This window comes from Desmodus rotundus, chromosome 6 (assembly GCF_022682495.2).
Source record: "Desmodus rotundus isolate HL8 chromosome 6, HLdesRot8A.1, whole genome shotgun sequence".
NCBI classification, from domain to species: domain Eukaryota; kingdom Metazoa; phylum Chordata; class Mammalia; order Chiroptera; family Phyllostomidae; genus Desmodus; species Desmodus rotundus.
The window spans coordinates 103,934,533-103,940,332 of NC_071392.1; the positions used below are offsets into that span (position 1 = coordinate 103,934,533).

At 50.8% G+C, this 5,800-nt stretch overlaps 1 long non-coding RNA gene across 1 annotated transcript; it reads right to left on the minus strand.

Moving 5' to 3' along the window:
• Positions 1–2,481: 2,481 nt before the first annotated feature.
• On the minus strand, positions 2,482–5,535 carry LOC123479657 (uncharacterized). The gene is made up of 3 exons (XR_006655339.2): positions 5,351–5,535; positions 3,459–3,619; positions 2,482–2,839 (listed from the first exon to the last, which is right to left on the minus strand). It is a non-coding gene; the product is annotated as an uncharacterized lncRNA (long non-coding RNA).
• Positions 5,536–5,800: the final 265 nt, after the last annotated feature.

Consider the following 5,800-nt stretch of genomic DNA (forward strand, 5'->3'; position numbering starts at 1 on the left):
GTCCCTCACTCTCCAGGCCCCATCCCTCAACAAGCCCCAGGGACTTTTTTCCAAAATAAATCTTGAATTTGATGACGTCCCTGTCCACTCCTGAGCTGGCCCGAGCCATGGTCATCTCTTGTCAATCGACTGCATCAGCTTCCAGCCCAGCCTCCTCCTGCAGCTTACCCAGCACCCACCCCCCCACCCCCCGCCAAAATGTAAGGAGCTGGTCAGTCACTCCTGTTCATCAGCCTGTCAGAGACATCTCGCTGCTCTTAGAATGAAGACTGAAGTCCCCTCTGCGGCCACCCACCAGACTCACCTGGTCTGCTGCTGCCCACCTCCCTTCGCTTCACCAGGCCTTCAGCCAGGTGCCCCCTCCCAGCCCCTTCTCCAAACATGCCCAGCATGTTCCCAGCGGGAGCACTGTCTCCCAGCTCCTTCACCAGGCTGACTCCTGGTCCTCATCCGGGGCCCTGTTTGAATGTCCCTCCTCTGGGAGGCAGCACCCGCCACCCAGAAGCCCTGCTCCTGCATCTGAAATGACCCTGGGTACGGCTGTCTCCCCAGAGCCGGGTCTCCTTGCTTGTTACAGTCTCCCCACTGTGCTCAACACAGTCTGGCGCACAGTGGGAGCTTAACGCACGATTGTGGAGTGGAGCATCCACCCACTCCAGAGCCGTCAGTCACTCTGTGACTGAGGGTGGCATGAAGAGCTTGTTAGGCGACAGGAAAACCTTCAATTTACCTTCAGAGAAAAATCCAGGCCACAGAATCATGTCTCCAGGACGATGATACCTTTGCTGGAAGACATGAAAACAGAACAAAACAAGTTAAACAACTTGGCCTGGGAAAAAGACAGGAAGGCTCACTGTGTACATTTCCAGCTGTTCCTGGAGGTGGGACTACAGGCAATTTATTTCTCTTTCTTCTGCTTTTTTATATTTTCCGCATTTTCTTTAGGGCACATCTATTTCCTGTACAGTGAAAAAGCTATAGGTGGAAAAGCGCAGAGGAACTCTTGCTCCCTCTGCTGCTCACATTTGGGTACTGCAGAGCAGTTCCCAGACCCTGTCTGAAGTGGCACGTTTGGGGGTGACAGGGAAAGGTATCTGACCAAATTTGGAAGCAGATTTTTCCTGTGAGAAGAGGGATCATGACTGAGTCCTTCATCCCCTGGGAATCTTTCCAAAGTCCCCTGTCCTCTCATCCTCCGTAGAAGATCCCCAGAACTCCACCCCTCCCACTCCCCCCAGCTCTGAAGGAGCCCCTCCCTTTCGGGTGCCCCCCATCCTGTCCCCATGGACTCTAATAGTGGGTGGTGCAGGAGGACAGCTCGGTCAGGCTTTCTGGGTTGACACTTCCTGGCTGTGTTTCCCAGGCCACATTACTTAACTGCTCTGGATCAGTCTTCTCATCTGCGCAATGGGATAGCGATAACTCGGGGTTTCTCGGCCTCAGCACCATTGACATCTGGCCGGGTCATTGTTATGGAGGCCGTCCTGTGTGTTGCAGGAAGTTTAGCAGCATCCCTGGCTTCTGCCCACTAAATGCCCACAGCCCCTCACCGCCTGGTGATGGCAACCCAAAGCGTCTCCAGATACTTCTGGGGGTCCCCTGGGGGCACAAAAATCGCCCCTGGTGAAGAACCACTGCACTCTTGGTTTCTATTATTACACCCGAGGCCGCCTTGCTAGTTTTCTGCTGCTAGAAGATGCTCCGGAAATACCAGCGTGAACTCCTGAAGGATTTAGGGATAATCTTCTCTGATAAGAAAAAGAAGGTGGAAAGATGATCCTAAGACTCCCTCCTCCCTGGCCGCACCCCCACCCCAGTTGCTGCTGCCGGCATGGAAGGTTAGCCCACATTCCTGCCCCCTCCCGTAAATGTCCCCCCACCCCTGCCTCAGCAGGCCCCAGGCCACAGAGGTGGGATTGGCCTCCCAGGCCCCCTTCATGCCGGGCCTGTTGTGCTTGGCGCAGTCTGCGGGCCTCCACCGCGCAGAACGTATTCAATTAACCTAGAAAAATAACAGCACAAAGGGTCAGAGCTATTGTGAAAAAGAAAAGGTGGTGAAAAGATCCTGGCAAACAGGTCCCCGGTGGGGGTGGACACGGGAGGCCAAAGAGCTCGGCTACACTCAGCAGGGTGGGGGCATCGGTGTCCCCTCAAGGGGACAGGGCCAGCTAGGAAAACAAACATTTGCTCCATTCTTTGGCCTGTGTGCCTCCCATTCTTGAGTGTGGAGGCAAAGAAAATACAGTGGGTTCCAAGCCTCCCCCCAGGTTCCTCCTACGCAGGAGCCGAGAGGCCACAAGATTGACTCAGAAAGTGCTTGCAGGTTTGGGGGTCCCGCTAAGAGCAGGGGGATTCTTCCTTCCTCAGTTCCTGGGGAGAGAGGATATTTCTATTCCCACAGCCTGGTGCTCAGGGAGCCAGAGATCAGATAAAGGAGGTGGGGACATGGGGACCTTGACCCTGGCCAGGTGGCCTCTGATGCCAACAAAGCCCTTCAGGTCTTGAGTGCATATTAAGGACCTGGCACTGTGCCAAGGGCTTTGCAAACTTTATCCCATTAAATTCTCATCATTTCCTGATATGATCGCCTCGAGTTGCCCACTTAATCACTCAGCAAATACTTGTTGAGCACCTACTGTGTGCCAGGTTCTACGCTTGGTGGTGGAGATACGATGGTGGGAAGAAGACGGCTGTGGGGGTGCAGAGCAGCTTAGTCTCCACATGGCTGGTGGGAATGGGAAATGGTGTGGCCGCTCTGGAAAGCAGTCTGGAAGTTTCCATATAAAGTTAAATACACACTTACCATACGACCCGGCAATCCCACTCCTGGGCATTTCACCTAAGGAAATGAAAATCTCTCTTCAGGCGAAAACCTGTACATGAAAGTTTAGAGCAGCTCATTCATAATCACCCCAAACTGGAAGCAGCCCAGAGGTCCCTCACTGGGGAATGAAGAAACAAATTATGGTACATCCGCCCAGTGGACTGAAACTCCGCAACAGAAAGGAGTAAACTGTGGGTAGATGGGCCAACACGGGTGACTCTCAAAAGCATTATGCTGAACGAAAGAAGCCAGTCTCATAAAGGCTCTCTATTCTATGACCCATTTCTATGAGATTCTATAAAAGGCAACACTTCATGGGCACAGAGCAGATCGGTGGTTGCCAGTGAGCCTCTGCAGTTTTCCTGGTCCTTTCCTCATGGTCACAAAATAACTGCTGCAGCTCCAGACCTTCTGACTACATTCAGACATAGGACAGACAGAAGTTTCTCCTGTCCTCCTCATATCACACAGGAAAATTTCTCCCAGAAACACCCAGGAGAAAGTCATTTACATCTCATTGGCCAGAACCAGGGCATATGCCCACCTATAAAGCAATTGCTGGCAAAAGAGAATGACTCCGACTATCACAATTGACCCCTTGGGGCTAGGGGTGGAGCATCCCTCCGTGGAGCACCTTGCCATCTGTTCTGCTGGAACAAAGTTCTTACAGCCAGGGGGAAGGGAGGACCGCTGTCAGGCAGATGTACAATCTGTCTGCCACAGGCCTCAGCACCGGCTTTTGTGTGTTATCTTCAGATGAGGTTATCCCCAAGTCACAGAGAAGTGCCGCCAGAACTGGAAGCAGAAGAGATTATAGAAAATCGTTAAACTTGGGTCCCACTGTCAGCCCATGAGAATTACTGTCTTTCTATTTTGTGTGTGTGTATGTGTGTTAGAGGTGTGAGTTTTAAAAATCTAACCTTGTAAGAGTGACTTCAATTTTGGTACTTTTTGGAGGGATTTTTTTTCCCTTTTCTCTCTCCCTTTTTTTCTTTCTGGTTTTTCACTATAGAAAGAACTAGTTCAGGCTTTCTAAAAAAAAAATCTCGGAGAGTCCCTGGTTAACCCTGGCAGCAGCCCTGCACAGCGGGTTTATCCCTCTGACACAGATGGGGAGACGTGATCGGGTGTCGGAGGGGCGCTCCTCAAAACCACCATCACCTATGCGGAATGGAGTCACCCTGATTTCCATTAGGGAAACGCTCAGAAAATGAGGCTGGTATTTCACTTAAAAGGTTGGTTGACTGGACCACGATGGAGCCAAGATTTGCCCTTGTCATTTATAGAGGGCCCCCAATATTTTTCCCCTCCACCCTTGTACCCTCAAAACCACAGCCTCAGAGGGGCTGCTGCTGTGAAAACACGTCTTTATTGGATGCTTTGTGCGCCCTCGTGCGTCTCTATGGTGTAATAACACCCTACGAGTTTCAAAACAATAAGATGGTAACAATGATGATAATAGAGGCTGTTAACACTTATTGAGCGCTGATGTGCCAAGCAATGTATTAAGGAATTTAAACTCATCCAGCATTTTCTTTGGAGAAAAATTATATATGACTATGGTAAAAAGAAAAAGTTCACAGGGCACACAAGGGAAGACATAGAGGAGTTATCTACCTCTCACCGTCCCCCAAGTGAAAGGTGCTTCCCAGTGCTGGGCAGTGCACAACCTGGCCAGCCCCGCGCTGTGGTCCTGATACTGGTCTGTGTGCAAATGTGCCTGCGGGATAGATGCTTAGACATAGAATTGCGTGTGTCCGCAGCCCTTCCCAGGGGGCATTACTGCCACTTTCAATCTTAGCACTGGCACTGTGGTTGCCATGGCAAACGTTTTCTCCACTATTTCTTTTACTCAATATACTATGATTGAGCACCTACTAGACCCAAGGCATTGAGTCCCATGAGAGACTGCAGGATGACCAGGGTCCCCGGGGCCATGTGGGTACGATTTGAAGGTTCTCTGGGAGGCAGAGAGGCGGCTGCCCACCCCTGTCCTGACAGACTTTGTCGCCCCCTGGGAATGTCACCCTTTGCCTGTGCCCTGCTGCTCCAGGAGCTCATTCCTGGAATGAGATCCAACAAGCAGGCACTGGCTGGTAAGGGCAGCTCAGAGCAGCTCATGCAGCCAATGGGAAAACAAGGGCTTTGGAGTCAGACATACGTCGAGGCGAGACACAGCTTTGACATCCAGAGTGTGTGACACTGGGCAGGTTTCGTGTCCTTGCGGAAACCTGAATTTCCTTACCTCTAAAGTCTGGATGTTAACAGTTACTTCAAAGGTGTCAGGGAAAGCAGAGTGCTTCAGAAATACTTGTTGAATGAATGAATTGATGGAACTCTCGATGGGAGTTATGCAAAGGAGACATTTGAGACCTGGCAGACCTCAGATTAAATGCTTAATCATTTCTCCTCCTGGGATATGATTCCTCCTCTTTCTGTGTCAGCCAGGTCTCTGGATTGCAAGTGAAAGAAACAACTAAACTGCACTGGCTTAAAGGAACAAAAGAAATGTATCGACTCACATACCTAAAATGTTCATGGATGAGTCTGACTTTGGACATGAGATGCTCAGATGCCATCAGGAATCTATATCTCTCCTCGTCCTCATGCTGCCTGCGGTCTCAGCCTCATCCTCAACCAGGCTGTCCTTTCTGGTAGCAGACACAGCTCTACGCTCACTCCTAGTCCCTCAGCAACCAGTAAAAAACAAAACACAACACACACACACACACACACAACACCTCTCTTATGAGATTTAAAAATAATTCCCAGCACCGGAAGCATTCTTGGCTCTGATTGGCTTAGCTTTGGTCATGCCCCCATTCTTGAACCAATCACTGTAGCCAGAAAGGTAGGGTAGGAAACGCCTTCATTGGCCAGCCAAGAGATGGGGTGGGCCGCCCAGGAGAATCTCTTCAAGAACTATCACCCTGAGGGTGAACAGAAGTTTGAGTTTATGGCTGCTCAACCTTTGCA